Below are 18,684 nucleotides of genomic sequence, written 5' to 3' on the forward strand. Positions count from 1 at the left end.
GCATTTTATGGAGTGGAATACGCACAACTGTAATTGTTGAGACTACCAATTTCTCGGCCCTATGCGCCTTCATGGATCACGTTTCCCAGAAAGTCATTGTGTCCAAAGATAACAAGAACGAGCACATGTGCCTACGTTTCCTAGAGGGTTAGAATGTTATTTTGGATATGTAAAAATGGTTATAATGTTATTTTGGATCTGTAAAAAGTTAGAGTGATATTTTGGATCTGTAAAAAAAAACTTAATGTGAGGAAAAGTGAAAGTTTGAACGTATATCACGTGCTACAAAGGGAAAATATTAAAAAAAAAAAAAAAAAAAAAATTGATAAGGGAGAGATTTGAAATTTTTGAGAGTGCATACTTGATTTGAATATTTCTCTGGGAAATGTTTTATATTTTCATTAAAGACAAAGATAGTACAAAGTCCTATATGGAGAGAATGCTCCTTTAAATTGTAATTAAAAAAAAAAAAATTACCACCAGAAGTACAATCTTACTGTATATTGGTAGAAGTATTTTTCTATTAGCAGAAGTAATTTTTACAGAATGCATTCAATCATATCCATGGTGGGAATAGTTCTCACTGGCAAGGAGAACTATCCTGAATGGTCCCAGATGATAAAACACACCCTCATTTTCAATGAGTTGTGGAAAGGAGTGTGTGTCGGAGATGGAGACAATGAACCAGTATAGCCTACCTCAGACAAAGAGCTTGTCATTTGGGAAAACAAGAACAACAAACCTTATGCATTAATCGTAGCATATGTAAATGAAGAGGTGAGTCGCCATATTTCGTCATATTCAATTGCCTTTGAAGCCTTACAAAAGCTAAAAGAACTCTATGACTCACATTCTGCACTTGAAGTTGTTCAACTCATGATTAAACTCTTCACTCTTGAACTGCAAAATAATGATTCTCTTGCTCTTGCATCTGAAGTAAAGTCTATAATGCATGATATCAAATCCACTAAGGTTGAATTGGATATTCCTCTTATCACTTTTCTCAAGGCACTTTATCCTACTTACTCCAATTATCTTGAGTCATTGCAAGCAAATGGAAATCTCAAGGATATCACCTTTGAATCTCTTGTGAAAAAGTATGCTGAAAGAGAGAAAGATTTTGGAAAGAAGACAACCCCTGAATCTTCTGAAGAGGCTGCCTTGCTCACAAAGAAAAGCATCCTACTCAAGATTCTTCAAGAGGAAGAGGTGGTCGAAGAGGAAGAGGAAGATATTTCAGAGGCAGGGGGGCAGACATTCTCAAGGAGAAAAAGCAGATTTGCATTGCATTCGCTGCAAAAGAAATGGATCACATGATGCCTCTACATGCAAGCTACCATGGGACAAAATTGAGCAGAAAAGAAACCAACAGAAAGGTAAAACTGATGATACAGAAAAAGGTAAAGCACCTGAATCCGCTCACTATGTTGTGGCACAATGTAACATTGGAGTAAATGAAGATTTATTTAATGCTTCACTTGATCTTGAAAAATGATTGGTTGCTTGATTCAGGAGCAACCTGCCACATGACTCATAGAAAAGATTTTTTTGACGATTTCACTGACAATGTTGATGGAGCAGTATATTTTGCAGACCAATCAAAAATCAAGCCATCAGGGCTTGGCACAATCAGGCTTAAACTGCCTCGTCTTCCAGACTTTCTTCTGCATCATGTTCTATATCTCCCACAACTCAAGAGAAACTTGCTGTCCTTGGTCCACATCCGCCAGCAAGGTCACTCCATTCATATGTTTGATGGCAAGCTTGAGGTAAGAAAAGCATCTGACCACTCACTTGTCATGAGGGGAATAGAAGAAGAAAGGCTTCTCAAGCTGAAAGGAACCTCTGCTCGTGCACAACATTTCTCATACAATTCTCGTCATGAAGAAGGTAGACTTCCATCAAGTTTATTATGGCATGCTAGATTTGGACATTTGAACTATGACAGTCTCCGCTTGTTGAAGAAAAATGGTGTTGCTGGTTTGCCTACAATTCCTATGAAGCTTAAGCAATGTGATGCTTGCATTCTAGGAAAGCATAGCAAACAATATTTTCATGATTCTCATTCAAGAGCACATAGAAAACTTGAACTCATTCATTCAGATTTATGTGGTCCAATGCCTGTTCCTTCTGCAAATGGAAATAAATATATCATGACATTTATTGATGACTAAACCAGAATGTGTTGGGTTTATTTATTGAAGAACAAATCTGATGCTTTTCAAACATTCAAGAATTTTCATAAATGGATTGAAAATGATGCACAATCTCATATTGAGTCTATTCACACTGATAATGGAAAAGAATACACATCAAATGAATTTGAAAACTATCTTCGCCAACATGGGATCAAACATCAAACAACTGTTCCTTATAATCCCCAACAGAATGGTGTAGTTGAAAGAATGAATAGGACAATCTTAAATATGGTACGATCCATGCTCTTCTTCAAAAATGTAAAGATAATGTTTTGGGCTGATGTTGTTCCATGTGTTGCATATATAAAGAATAGATGTCCATCTAATGCTATTAGAAACAAGACTCCTTATGAAATGTGGTATGGACATGTTCCTTCGGTAAAGCATCTTAGGGTCTTTGGTTCCACCTATTATGCCTTGATACCAAAGGTACATAGAAACAAACTTGGTGCTAGAAGTTGTAAGTGTATATTTCTGGGGTATTCAAACACCTCCAAAGCATACCGTCTTTATGATGAAGTAAATAAGAAGTTTGTTGTATCTAGAGATGTAATTTTTCTTGAATCATCCAAAACTGACAATGTTGTTGAGCGGCAACTTGATCGCTTGGATAGATTCACAAAAGCAAAATCATTTCAAGAATTTAATAATCAGATTCCACATCTTGAAGGGGGGATTCCTATACTATATCAGCGTGTGGAATCTTCTTCTGAAGAACACTCTCCCCCACATGAAACTCCAACAACGGATGATGCTTTAAGTGATGTGATTGATAGAATTGGGAGACTCAATCTTGATTCAGTCCTAACTCAATCAACGGAGCAGCCTGGACCATCTGAAAAAGGTCCCCCAAAGTGGCTGACAAAGACACTTGAAAGTGTTCATCCTGATGAGGTTGGAAAGACAGGAACTTGAAATTCAAACTAGCAAAATGGAGGTGATGTGGATGAATCTAATTCACCTATTGATAGGGATGTTTCTTATGATTGTGAATTGAACTTGTCTACAGATTTTGAACCAACTTGCTTCAAAGAAGTTGCTTCTCATGATGAATGGAAAGAAGCGATGCAAAAGGAGTATGATGCCCTCATAAAGAACGACACTTGGAAGCTGGTTGATCATCCATTAGGAACCAAACCAATTGGCTGCAAGTGGGTCTACAAGAACAAGTATAAAGATGATGGCTCACTTGACAAGCACAAAGCTAGGCTTGTCGCAGAAGGTTTTGCACAGAAGGAAGGGGTCGATTATGAGGAGACTTTTGCCCCCACAGCAAAATGGGATACCATTCAGACACTCTTTGCCCTAGCAGCTCAGAACGGTTGGAAAGTCCATCAAATGGATGTAAAAACTGCTTTCTTGAATGGAGATCTAAAAGAGAATGTTTTTATGTCCCATCCTGAAGGATTTGCTGTGAAAGGACATGAAAATAAAGTATGCAAACTGGTGAAGTCCTTGTATGGCCTCAAACAAGCACCGTGAGCCTGGTATGAAAAACTAACTGAGCATCTTCTGAAACTCAATTTCAAACATTATGATCTTGATGATGCAACTTTATTTGTCAAGAAAGTTGGCAAAAAAGTTGTATATCTTGTGGTATATAAAGATTATATTTTGATGACAGTGAACAATGAAATCTACATTGCATCCATAAAGAAGGAATTAGGGAAAAGTTTTGAAACCACTGATTTGGGCTATGTTCATTACTATCTTGGTATTGAAGTAACCCAACATTCGAAGTCCATATTTCTTTCTCAAAAGAAATACATTGGAGATCTGTTGAACAGGTTTGGCATGACAGAATGCAATCCTCTTACTACTCCAATGGAACAAAACTTAAAGCTCACATCTATTGAAGGAAAAGAATTTGAGGATGCAACAAAGTATAGACAACTTGTAGGAAGTCTCAACTACCTAACTACTACTAGACCATACATTTCGTTTGCTGTTCGAATCCTCTCCAGGTTTATGCAAAAGCCTTGTGAGGGACATTAGTCTACTGCAAAAAGATTTCTAAGGTACTTGAAGGGAACTCAAGACTTTGGAATCATGTATACACAGGTGGACGACTTCAGCTTGATTGGATACTCTGATTCAGACTTCGATGGAGACAAAGAAACTGGGGTATCTACTTTAGGGTATGCTATGAATTTTGGATTAGGAGCTGTCTCGTGGAGATCACGCAAACAATCAGTTCCAACAGATTCCACAACAGAAGCAGAATATGTGGCAGCAGCTGAAGCAACAAAAGAAATTGTGTGGCTAAGGAAAATTCTTGAAGATTTGCAGGCAAAACAAGTACAATCAACTTCACTCATGATTGACAATACCTTTGCAATAAAATTGGCCAAGAACCCAAAGTTCCATGATCGAACGAAGCACATCAATACTAAATATCATCTGATTCGACATCATGTTGAGGCCAAAACAATCCATCTCCGTCATTGTTCAACAAATGAGCAAATTACAGACATCTTCACCAAAACACTTGGAAGAGAAAAGCTTGAATGATTCAGAATGATGCTTGGACTCACCAACATCCCTTCAGATTAAGGGGGGGATTGTTGACACCTAATCCTCATGATTGGGTGAATATAATGTAAATAGATAAATAAATAATATGAACAGTCATCGGGAGATGAAATGAACAGTCTCTCCCTCATGTATTTAATGAAGACCTACCTGAAGGAATAAACATGAACCACTTTTTGGTTGAGGAGTTACTGCCTAGCCTAACAATCTTATTTGCTAGATCAAATCTAGCAGTTGGGGTTCTGTCACCGTAGCAACAATTAGATCCACTAGTGGAGTTTCTACCGCCATAGTACCTAGTAGTTGGGGTTCTGTCGCCACCACAATCCAACTCACATTCAACAGTTTGGGATTTCGCAGGTAGATCTAACCATTTTTGCAGTGAGGCTTGTGGCTCTTATAAGAGACTTAGCCCATAAGAATCAGGATGACGAGATGATCGCAGTGGTACCATTCACTTGTCAGCTTCAATTTTTGGGTGGTCCCAAATTTTTTCAAAGTGACGACAAGTGACCAAGATTTGTGTATGGTAGAAACTAGAGCTCAAGGCATGGCCAAGGAGAAGATCGAGAGCCTTGAACATAAGTTAGATATAGTCCAGGGCCTAATAGACAAGATGCATAAATTCATGGACCAATTCAAACCGAGCACGTCGGGGTTGCATTGGGAGGCACATGGTAGTGATGAAGACCTGGAAGGAGAATCTAGCCATCATATTCACTTCCATGGAAATCACCAACATTCCCACCCTCAACCACCCAAGCTGGACATGTATAAATTTGATGGCTCTAATCTGACAGTATGGGTAGCACAAATGGAACAATATTTCATTCTGAATCATATCCGGGATGATCAAACTAAACTACGTGTGGGAGCCCTTTACTTAGACCAATAGAGATGGCAATGGTGGCATTGGCATCAAAAATGCTATCCTAGGAACATAACTTGGCAGGTGTTCACAAAATCTCTTTGTAACCGCTTTGACAAAGAATCTAATTTTTTAGGTCATCTTACTAAGCTCCGACAGAGAGGCAAAATAAAAGAATACATTGCATCCTTTGAGACATTGGCCTTCCGTACAAACGGTCTAGGAGATGAATTCTACTTAGAATGTTTTATAAGTTGCCTCAAGGAAGCCATCCAAGAACATGTCTGGATGCACCACCCTTCTACATGGATCGATGCTTGCAACAAGGCTATCGAAGTGGAACATGATTTAGCTGCCCAGTCTCCTCGTCCAAATTTCATATCCAAGGGACGCCCCACCCAGGCTCATGACCCTACCCAAACACTTAAGGTTCAAAAGGTGTCTCTAGCAGAAATGGCTGAAAGAAGAAAACAAGGATTGTGCTACTACTGCAATGACAAATACTCCCCCAGGCATAAATGCAAGGAACATAAATTCTTTCAAATTTATTTGATTGATCACAACTCATCTGAGGATGCCCCACCCCTTGAGGGAGTAGATGATGAAGTTGAAAAACCTAGCATGACAATGAACTCCCAGAGGAACCAATTATCTCGCTACATGTGTTGGCGGGCATTTCTGCGCCCCAAACTCTCAAAATCAGAGGCTTTATTAAACATCACCTTGTAGTAGTATTGATTGAAAGTGGCAGCACTCATAACTTTATCCATTAGCGAGTCACCGAAGCTGTTCATTATTTTGTTAGGGAAGTCTCTAATTTCCAGGTTCAGATTGCTGATGGGGAGACAATGAAATGTGAAGGACGTTGTGAAAATATCAAACTTTAGATGGGAGATTACCACCTAAAGACCCACATGTTTGCAATTAACATGGGTGGTTGTGACATTGTCTTGGGTGCTGAATGGCTTCGCACACTAGGCCCAATCACCATGGACTTCCAGGAATTATATATGAGCTTTAAATAGAATGACCACATGCATACCATCCGTGGACTCCAGGCAGGTGCTCCTTCTATCATCAGCTCTCATCGCATGGAAAAGTTTTTGAAAAAGGGCCATCATGGAGTTATCACCCAGTTTAATGCCATCCAGGCCATTGAGACCACTATATTTCATATTCATCCTGACATGCTATAGGTCTTGAATCAACACCAGCACGTAGTGGGGAACATGATCATAGGATCACTTTGGTTCCAGGGGCACAACCGCCAAATGTGCGGCCATATCGATATCCTTTCGCCCAAAAGAATGAAATTGAAAAAATCATCAAGGAACTCCTTGAAGCTGGTGTCATTCGTCCTAGCATCAATCCTTATTCATCACTAGGTCATGGTGCTCAAGAAAGATGGGGAATGGTGCATGTGTCCAGACCTCAGGGCCCTCAACAAGCTGACGGTCAAAGAAAAATTCCCTATCCCGATTGTTGATGATCTACTGGATGAACTACATGTTGCTCAATTCTTTACTAAGTTAGATCTTCGATCAAGCTATCACCAAGTATGCATGAAAGAAGTAGACATTCCCAAGACTGCTTTCCGAACTCATGAAGCCCATTATGAATACTTGGTCACGCCATTTGGTCTCTGTAATGTCCCATCCACTTTTCAAAGCCTCATGAATCACCTATTGAAACCATATCTTCGAAAATTTGTCCTCGTTTTCTTTGACGACATTCTCATCTACAGTCTCACATGGGAAAAATATCTTCAACATGTAGACTTGCTCTTGCAGCTGCTCCGGAATCATAAATTATTTGTAAAATTTCCAAGTTCTCTTTTGGCATGGAAGAAGTCGAGTTTTCGGGCCACATTATGGGTTGTGAAGGTGTTCGGGTGGATCCCAAAAAGATGCAGGCAATGCAAGATTGGCCCCAACCAAAAACCTTGAAGAGTTTGAGGGGATTCTTGGGTCTCACTGGCTACTATCGCAAATTTGTCCGCAATTATGGACACATTGCTATAACCCTCACTAATCTTCTCAAGAAAAATTCATTCCTCTGGACTGATGCAACACAACAGGTGTTTATGGCTCTCAAACAGGCCATGTGTTCCACTCCGGTATTAGCACTACTCGACTTCACCAAATATTCTGTGATTGAATGTGATGCTTCAGGCACTGGTATTGGCGCTGTCTTAATGTAGGAAGGTCGACCCTTGGCTTTCACCAACCAACAACTGAGTGGGAAACATTTGGGACCATCTATCTATGAGAAGGAGATGATGGCCATCTTACATGCGGTAGATACATGGAGACCATACTTATTGGGGTGGCGTTTCCAAATCCGCACTGACCATCAAAGCCTCAAATATTTTTTGGAGCAACGTCTATCCTCGCCCCAACAAAATAAATGGCTGGCCAAAATTCTGGGATATGATTATGAGATAATTTACAAGAAAGGGCGTGACAATGTAGTAGCAGATGATTTATAACTCCAATTTGAGGATGAAAGCACCCTTCTATCAATCTCTCTTCCCATACCATATTGGATTGAAGAAGCCCACAAGGAATGGTTTTCACATCCCTCTCTCTCCCAACTCATTAATAACTTGAGAGAAGATCCTCATTCCTCAGTTGGATACTCTTGGAAGGATGAAATTCTTCACTACAAGGATAGAGTAGTTATATCGCTGACATCCACCCTCAAAACGCGCATTTTGGTAGAGTTGCACTCATCTCCCACTGCAGGTCATGCAGGCTTTCAGAAGACTTATGCTCGCACTCGTCATTCTTTCTTTTGGATAGGCATGAAAACTGAAATTCTTACTTTTGTAGCTGAATGTGATGTGTGTCAACGTCACAAAGGAGAAACAATCAAGTCACTAGGCACCTTACAACCATTGCCCATCCCTGCTTCAATCTGGACGGATGTTTCTATGGATTTCATTACTGGTCTTCTGAAGTTAGGCAACAAATCAGTCATCATGGTGGTTATGGATAGACTTTCTAAATATGCTCAATTTTGTGCTCTACCCCACACATTTACCCCCACTTTGGTGGCTCAAGCTTTCATGGACTAGATCTTCAAACTACATGGCATGTCCACTTCCATTATATCCGATCATGATCCGACTTTCACCAGTCACTTTTGGCAATAAATTTTCAAGCTACAAGGCACCCAAATCTAACTAAGTACTTCCCATCATCCCCAAACTGATGGTTAAACCGAAGTAGTCAACAAATGTTTGAAGACATACCTAAGGTGCTTCACTTCAGAAGAGCAACATCAATGGGTCCAGTGGCTACCTCTAGCTGAATGGTGGTATAATGCTACCTATCATGTAGCCACCAAGATGACTCCATATGAAGCAATGTATGGACAACTCCCACCTTCACTTGTTTCTTATATCCCTGGATGCTCTAAGGTGAAAGAAGTGGATCAACTCCTATAGAACTGTGCAGCCATGCTAGCCTGTCTCAAAGATAATCTTCATCAAGCTCAGAATCACATGAAGCAACAAGTAGACCAACATCGTTCAGAGCGCACATTTCAAGAAGGGGATCAGGTATTCCTACGGCTGCAACCATATAAGCAAACATCGCTCAAAGAAAAGGGCTGCCAAAAATTAGCTCCAAAATTCTATGGACCTTATCAAATACTTCAGCGCATTGGAGCAGTCTCCTACAAGCTAGCATTGCCACCAACTTCAAAAATCCATCCAGTCTTCCATGTATCATGCCTCAAGAAAGTGGTGGGGAACAATTGCAAAATTCAAACTAGTCTACCTGAATTGGATGAAGAAGGTTCACTCTGGCTCCAACCTGAATAGGTCCTCGATACGCGAGAATGACATCTGCATGGCCACACGATCAAGGAAGTCCTCGTCAAGTGGAAAGACACCTCTCCAGAAGATGCGACCTGGGAACCAACCACTATTCTTCAGCAGTTTCCGTAGCTTCAGCCTTGAGGACAAGGCTGTTTTTTATGGGGGAGGGCATGTTAGGGTCCAACCCTAACCCCTTTATTTATGTAATAGGGTCGAGTCATAGTTATAGTTAGTTAAAGAGTCAATAAAGCCTGTATTAATAATTGTAAGTGGATGACCTGCATTTAATAAAGGGACCACTGTTAGTTGCAAACGGGCCATGGTATTAGATAGATGGTATTGAGAGAACCATGGTAATGACCCATGGTATTGTATGTATGGATCCTATATAAATGATAGAGACTCCCCATTTTGGAATGTCGTGTCTTATTTTGTAATCGAGCTCTGCTCTGTTGGAGGTTTCCCCCTCGAAGAGGCAAGTGAACATTGATTTATCTCTGAATAATAAAAATACTTGTGGTTTTTCTCATTTTGTTCTGTGTTCTGGGTTGTATTTATATGCATATTTGGTATTCTGGAATCTTCTCACAGGTCAATAGCATAACATAGACCTTCTAAATGTGATCGTTAGGTTTTAAATGCGCCTTAGGTTAATTGAATACATTTTAGAGTTTATCTAGAAATTATGTCTCGGTTTTCAGGCCTTATTGATGTGACTCGAAAAACACCTATATGCAGCTAAATGAGACAAGACCCTTTGAATTCGATGAATTGTCTACACTAATGAGAGTAGAAAACACACTCAAATGCAACAAAACAAGCAATCGAAAGCAAAATGACCTTTTCACTATTTCTCTTTTGAAAACAAAATGATGAAAAACTCTTTCCAATTCCTATCTTTCCTATCAAACACACTTCAAGTAGTCCTTTCACTAGTAAAGAAAATTTATTTATTTTCCAATGCAAATGACGATGCAACTCTAGTCTTCAATGATGCTAACTAATGTAACATATTGATTCAACAAACTAGAATTATGTATTTTTCAATGAAATGATGGAATGAATCTTTCAAAAACACTTCACACTTCAATGAAACATTTCCAGTACAATCAATCACAAGAAAATTCAAAGCACAAAAGAGAATTCCTTTCAAACTAGTGAACCAAATACTGAACCAAAAACAAGATGAGTAATGTGATCTATGCTCAAAAAGAGACTCTCAAACAACAAACGAAACTTTTCAAACTTGTTAAATGGAAATCAAAGCAACAAAAGGACCAATCAAATGAAATGCAAGGAGCAACTTTGACTATAGACTTAACTTGTAGAGCACGCAAATAGGCGAATGGGTGATGACCTAGATGCCCTAGGGTTATACACTATACAAGAACCCAAGAAACTAGGTGAAGAAAGTGAAAATCAAACAAGCATACAAACCAAGCTAAAAGAGCTTTCCAGTCAGGGATAACACAGTCAAAACAAGTTGAGAGACAAAAATGAGAAGGGCAAGATACATTGGCTATGATCTAGGGGAAACCCTGAGCTTCACCTACAGGAATCGGTGCGACTGCCTAACTGAAAACAAGCACCAGAAAGGGGTCGGTGTGACTATTTTTGAGAAAATCATGCTAATCAACGCGACTGTCAGAAAAATAAAGCGCTTACCAAGGATTCAAGGAAAAAAATAAAAATTTTCAAAGGCTAAAACCAGACTTGCCACTGTAAATTTCAGGCTCAGAGTATTAAACAAGGCAACGCAGAGAACACTAAAGGGAAATGGTGATTCTAGAAAAGTTCACACAAAACCATAAAATGACAATCAATCAAACAGAAGGATTGGTTCCCTAGTATGGTAGCCAATTTGTGGTGCAAGTAAATTCTCAATGCGGACACAAACAATTCTTCTAGCCGAGAGAGCGGGTCTAGCCACAAACCAACAATCTATGGAAACTCTCCTTAAGCTAGAATCAATTAAGAAGTCCTACCTCTTAGAACACTATTTCGCTTGGTGATGATCCTACTTCCTCATTCCAGCGATCTTCCATTTCCTTCCTTCAAATACTTGAAACAAGAAAACAAACAACAACAACAAATGTGATAGCATACAATATTGTATTCAACCTACTTAAGCAAGGAATGTTAAGCCATAAATATGTAAAATAACACTTCATGTAAGAAATCAATCAATAGTTGTATTCATATAAATCAGAAAGAGATTAGAACCAATGCCTTGACGTTGCTGGTCTCCTCTGACGTATCTTAGTTCCCACACTTTTGCTAGCATCTCATGGGTAGCCCCAATAATAGAAGTTTTAAGGCCTCTTCCCTCTAGTTTCAAACCAAACCAAACCAAACTATTCTCCCTCAAACATACACTAGAAAGATACAAGATATAGATGTCTTGATTATCATTCAAACTCACTCCAAAACTAGTTTAGCTTGGGAAAAGAGAGGTTTATATAGCTTGGATGGATGGTAGATGGTTCCTCTCATCATGGGAGAAGGTCTTATCTCTTGAGTTTGTTCCATCCTAATAGGGGAAAGGAGCCCAAATTGACTTCCTCGGCTCCATCCAGCCCAACCATATACCAGAATTCAGTTACGAAGCTTCTAGAGCTGGAAGCTTCGACTCCATATTTAAAAAAATTGCCAAAAGAGGATCAATGCAATTGGAAAAGGGCTTAGTCGCTCCGTACGACGCTAGGGCTAGTTTTAATCTCCGCAAATCGGTGCGAGGATAAACTGGTCAGTAGCGCCGATCTTATAAACTGGGATAAAAGGAAGATTCTTGGGAAATGATGCAAAGGGGAATTATTCTTCTCATGAAGAGGGACATATTGCGAGTTTCTTCATGATGGGAAAGCATGTAGGGTTCACTGTATAGGTCCTCCAGGATCGTGGACGGGGAGTACAAAGATAGTGACAAAATGTTGTGTAACAATCCATCTTCGTCTCTGTGCCCATTGGTTCGACATAAGCTCCAACTGGTATGGCTACTGATAGTTGCCCCTCCCCCATTTGAATTCAATAGGTTGTAGCAATGCCTCTAGAGAACACCCAGTCAAGGGCTACAACACTTTCCCCTCCTCATCCAAGCCCCTATGGGTGTTACATCATTGAGGAGAGTCCTACTGAAGCGAACACGATCAACCCTATTGACAATGGATGCAAGCTGAAACAACAAATCAATGTACCCCCTGACCATCAAAGAGTTAACTAAGCACTCACAAGTTTCCTATGGGAATGAATTTTTTGATGTTTTGTTCTCACTTCAACGTCTATCTATTGATGGCTCAATTCCATCACATAATTTTGGTTCTAAATTTTGTAATCTTAACTTTAAACACTTTTTTGCTAATGCATTGGACAACATTTGATTTGAAAACTCTAGAATGGTTCTCTTATTTCCTCCTTCAAGGGAAGAGAACCTAGATGGGTGATGGGAGAAGACCTCCCACAATTATCTGCATGTACTCTATGTATATTACCATGCTAATATAAAAAAAGTTCGTGCATGAATTTTGCAACTTTATTTATAAAGTATTTATTAGATTTAATATACATTAAATTGACTATTGGAAATTTATATATGATCAAAAAATATTGAATGTAGGATTAACTACAAATTGACATGCATTCATTTATTGCTTTGGAAAAATACATACAATTCATTCAGATGGCAATGCCTTCAGCTAATTACAAACACTTTTGTTTATGGTGAATACTATATTACTCCAACAAATTGGCTGTTGTTTTTCTACCATAAATATTGGTATCTTCTCAAACTTTCTTTTCATGCAAAACCCACTTGGTGCCCTACAAAATATATTGTGCAAATGATATTTATAGAAAAGGATAGTGATAGAAGATATTTGAAAAAACTCACAGTTTCACACAAGGCAGATGGATTGCTAGGGCCTAACACAATTTGGAAGTGCTAATTTGTAACAACCATAGAATGGAGGATTTCAACATTGATGGTCTCATCTTCTAAGTCAATAACATCCATTTTTCCCTTATGCACTATAGTGCAAGTTCGGTGCAAATATATTCAAGATAAGCTCCAACATATCCATGTGTATCCTTCACAATTCCTTCAAGTTGAACCTGCACCAAAGATCAAAGCCATAATATATAAAGTCAGAATACTAAAAATTGCATTGAAATATGTGAAATAAAAAAATTATGATGCTGTTAAGTTCATACATCCTCAAAAAGCTTCATATTCTTTGTATGGATGCGAAGGAGCTCTAATCGCCCCACTTCATCAGGAACCCTAATATCAATTTCCCTGACCAACCTTCCAAACCCTCTAAGAGATGAATCAATGTTATTTGGCCATTTTTCTGCTCCAATGACAATAACATGGGCTCGAGCTTTTAGCCCATCCATTAGTGTCATAATTTAGAAACAATTCGCCTCTCAACCTCACCATGTGTATTTTCTGTTTTGGCTTATATTGAATCATTTTCATCAATAAAAATAATGGATGGGGTGTTAAAACTCAAAATTTTTATGAGGTTGCAAAATAAAATGACCAAGGTAACCACAAACCAACTTTGGAAACTGGGATCTAGCCCTGCCAGCTTTAGAGAGGGATCTCTTATAAGATTTAACTTTGTTTGATTGAATATTAGGCTAGATATGAAGTTCGGGGTTTGCTTTTATTTGAGTGTTTGATTGATAACTTAGATTTCCATTGGGCTATGGAGTCTGATACATAAAATATTGATTAACTTGAGTATCTACAGATAGATCTCACAAGGCAAGGTAGCCAAATACACTGGACTCTTTAAATTCTGTGAAATGGAGATGAAGAACATAGCAAGATTCACTTTAAAATATAGAGCATTGTTACCTGAATTCTATATTCAAAGATCAGAAGAAAACATAAAAATTATTCGTAGCCAGGTGCAGAGTGTAGATTTAAACAAATTATGCCCTTTACTTATCTATTGAATAATTCATATTTTAGAAAAAAATTATGTGCTATAAACAAAGAGATATAAATACATATAACATATATATGTACTTCACCACCAATTTGACACATGAATCCTGTGAAAGAGCCTCTGTATTACTTTGGAAAATCAGCCGATGCTTAAACAAAAGGTATACAATAGTGTTTCTTCGTACAAAAACCAACCTGTACTACTTCAAAAATTGAAGTATTTATAACTAAATTACAAAAATATCCTTTCAAGATGACAAGGATGCATATACAAACCGACAGGACTGAATTAAGATAACTTATTACAATGAAACGAGGAAAATCGAACTGTCTGAAGTGGTGGCACCGAAATGAAGGAAAAACCTGCTGCCTGGTGCTGAAAAACTGGATGTGCTGTGATGCTGAGATATGTTGCTAAATTTACCATTTACTCTAGTAATTTGCAGAGTTTATTCCAGCGTTGTTCGCTTGGGATATTCATCTTCATTAATTTTTTGTACACTTCATCAAATTTGGTATACCTGGAAAATGTCGGACGGGTGATGAACAAATTTGGAATTGCATACTGGACGTCAAGATCAAATGATAGTGCTTCCAGAAATGCCCTTCCTGTCATGCTGAGTCTTCCGACTGTAACTTTTGAGATGTCTCTCACCTTATTCATAATCTGTGCACTGTAATCTGGCCATGTACATAGTTTTTCATTTATAACTAACAGGTTTGTAAGTCCCTTCTTGTAGAGAGGTTCCAGCTTGGCAAAGAATCTTTGTATGCATGTGTTCATGTTTTTCCATTTCTCCTCCAACTGTATCATCAGGTTCCTTTAGTCAGCACCTTCCTGGCTTCCAAAATTGTTTTAGTTCTGTCTTCAATCTCTAATTCTTCTAACTCTTGACTATTCTTGTAATTTAAAAATTTTATCAGCTCAATAGCTTCATTTGGTTTGTCTCCTAGCTTCTTTCTAACTTTCTCACTGGATTATGTTGACCTTTCAAAAAGTTCCCTCTGTTCAAAAATTATTTGGATGGAAGGCCAAATTTCTCCCATGTCTTCATTAATTTTTTTCCAGATGTTTTCCTTCACCTGTGCCAATGCTTTTCCCATGGCACAATCTTCTTCAATTTTCTATAATCTTTGGGGCAAGGTGTGAGTTTTCTGTGTTTCTATCAAGTAATCATATTCATACCTTGTACTATGCTCCTGCAAAAATTTTATCTCCTGATTCAGTTTCTTTAGCTCTTCTCCCTGTACTGTCATATTTTCCATAGATTGAGCCAATTTAACAGAGTCATCCACCATTGAGGTGGGAAGCACTGTTTAGGAAGATGTTCCAGCTATAGAAGTTGCTGTAGAGACTCATGTCTGAAGCAGAGATGCAATAGGAACTGCATCAAGAGGAACCACAACAAGATGTGAATTGCTCCTTTTCCTTTATAAACTTATCCATTTCTGCTTCAATTTATTTAATCTCGGTAGATTGCTCCACTAGAAACTTTAGCATTTATTTCATTTGTAACTCTATCTCTCCAAGTTCTTTAGCTTGTAAATTATTTACTACATAAATAATGTCTGCATACCAGGGAGAGATAGCAAAATCTTCTGCTACCATTGGAGTCGCCAGCTCATCTAGTTCATTAAATATTGCCAGAAAATTGATATTTAAAGCATGTAAGTTAGATTTTGCCATTAATTTTTCTAACCCTTGACCTTTGATGAGTTTAGTGGGTCGGATTTCAATATCATATTCTAGTATAACAACAATCCACTTACCCCTTTTCCCATCTGGATCGTTTTGAGTCAGTATATCTTTAACTACTACACTTGGAACAAAAGAAATGATATGTGAATGGAGAATATACACTCTAAAGTATTTTATGGCCTTTACCAGGGCAAAAGATTGTTTTTCCATAGTGTCATACTTCAAGGCTACATCTCTCAAATATTTCTTGAAAAAAGAAATGGGTTGTTCATGGCCCTAATCATTCTTTTGTAGGAGAACTGCAACAATGGTATCTTCTGAAGCGAATGAAAAAATAAGAAAAAATTTAGTAAAATCTAGACTAATTAACACATGTACCTGCAATACTCTCATTAGCAAAAGAAAACAAGGAATAAACAATCCTTGATGAGATCACTGAAAAAGTAAAGGTGCCTGAAAATAATAATAATCAACAACCACAACAACAACAACCACCACAACAACAACAGGCACCCCAAACACTGAAAGTGGTGTTAGAAGATCTACCAGGATAAGTATACCCCCTGAACGATACTCTCCTTCATTATATTATTTATTGTTGACTGATTCTGGTGAACCCAAATGTTACGAAGAAGCAATGTAGGTTGAAAGCAGGAAGAAGTGGGAGGTAGCCATGGAAGAAGAGATGGACTCCTTAATGCATAACTAGACTTGGGACTTAGTCAGGTTGCCTGTAGGAAAAACTACATTGAAGAATAAATGGGTTTACAGGCTGAAGGAAGAAGATGGAGGAAAACAAAGGTACAAAGCTATACTTGTGGTGAAGGGGTTTGCACAGAAGAAAGGTATTGATTTTGATGAAATATTTTCTCTTGTTCTTAAAATGACTTCAATCAGAACTATTTTAAGTCTAGTAGCAGTTGAAGATTTGCATCTTGAGCAGTTAGATGTAAAGACAACCTTTCTCCATGGGTATTTGGAGGAAGAGATATATATACAACATCCACAAGGATATGAGGTAAAAGGGAAGGAGAAACTAGTGTGCAGGTTGAAGAAGAGCTTGTATGGCTTAAAACAGGCTCCAAGGCAGTGGTATCTAAAATTTGACAAGTTTATGTTTGAACAAGGTTATACTAGATGTCACTCTAATCATTGAGTTTATCTGAAAAAGCAAAATGATGGCAACTATATTATATTGTTATTGTATGTAGATGACATGCTTGTTGCAGGGTCTAACATGCAAGAAATAAATGTCCTCAAAAGAAAATTGGCAAATTCATTTGCAATGAAGGATTTGGGAGCTGCAAAACAAATCCTTGGTATGAGAATAACTAGAGACAGGAAAAATCGCAAATCAACATTGCCTCAGAATGAGTACATACAAAAGGTGTTGAAAAGATTTAACATGCATAATGCAAAACCAGTTAGTACACATTTTGCTAGCCATTTCAAACTTAGTAAGGAAATGTGCCCAAAGACCCAAGAAGACATGGATTATATGTATAAAGTTCCATATGCATCAGCAGTTGGAAGATTAATGTATGCAATGGTCTGCACAAGGCCTGATATTGCACATGAAGTGGGAGTTGTGAGCAGGTACATGAACAAACCAGGAAAGGAACATTGGATGGTAGTGAAATGGATTCTCAGATATTTGAAAGGTACCACAAATCAAGCATTATGCTTTGGTGGTTCAAACATTTCTCTACAGGGATATGTTGATGTAGATATGGTAGGTGACAGAGATAACAGAAGGAGCACTACAGGATATGTATTTACTGTAGGTGGAACAACTATCAGTTGGGTTTCAAAAATCCAAAGTGTTGTTGCACTTTCAACAACAGAAGCAAAGTATGTTGCTGCTACAGAGGCTAGTAAAGAAATTATTTGGTTACAAAGGTTTATGGGTGAATTGGGTAAGGAGCATGATATGGGCACGTTATACAGTGATAGCCAAAGTGCCATTCATCTTGCAAAGAACTCAACATTTCATTCCAGGACTAAACACATATAGCTCAAGTACCATTTCATACGATTAGTGTTGGAAGATGGAGAGTTAAAGCTGGAAAAGATACACACTAGCCAGAATACTGTAGATATGCTAACAAAAGTTGTAACCAGGGAGAAACTGAGAATGTGCTCAGTTTGGTCTTCAAGGATGAAGATGAAGATTAGAAACAACCAGGTCCAAAGAGGAGTCATTGTCCAGCAAATGAAGCAACGGTGGAGTTGCTACAATCATTCTCCAAGCGGTAGATTGTTGGGTGTGGAGCATGATTATTTAGAGGTCTTTGTTTCAGCCGGATGTATACCCCAGGAAGCTAAAAACAGATGTAAAATTCCCTTGTAAAAGTATAGTAATTTCTAGTCAATCTGGGCTGTTCATTAGGCGAATGATCTGACGGTATAACTTATGTTTAGTTTAGGGTTTTTTGCCCTAGAAGGCAACCCCTCTCTTTCTATGAGGGCATTGTATTGAGGCTGCGTAATAGATGTGTATTCTCTGAGCGAGAAACGGAGAGGTGAGACTGTGAGAAAAAACAGAGGATATTATAGTGGATCTACTGTAGGTTGTGTCTCTTCATTTTGCTGGATAATAGAAAGGAAGGACTG

The sequence above is a fragment of the Pinus tabuliformis genome, chromosome J, assembly GCF_031772625.1.
Source record: "Pinus tabuliformis cultivar Carrire ecotype Pingquan chromosome J, CPIR1, whole genome shotgun sequence".
In the NCBI taxonomy this organism is placed as follows: domain Eukaryota; kingdom Viridiplantae; phylum Streptophyta; class Pinopsida; order Pinales; family Pinaceae; genus Pinus; species Pinus tabuliformis.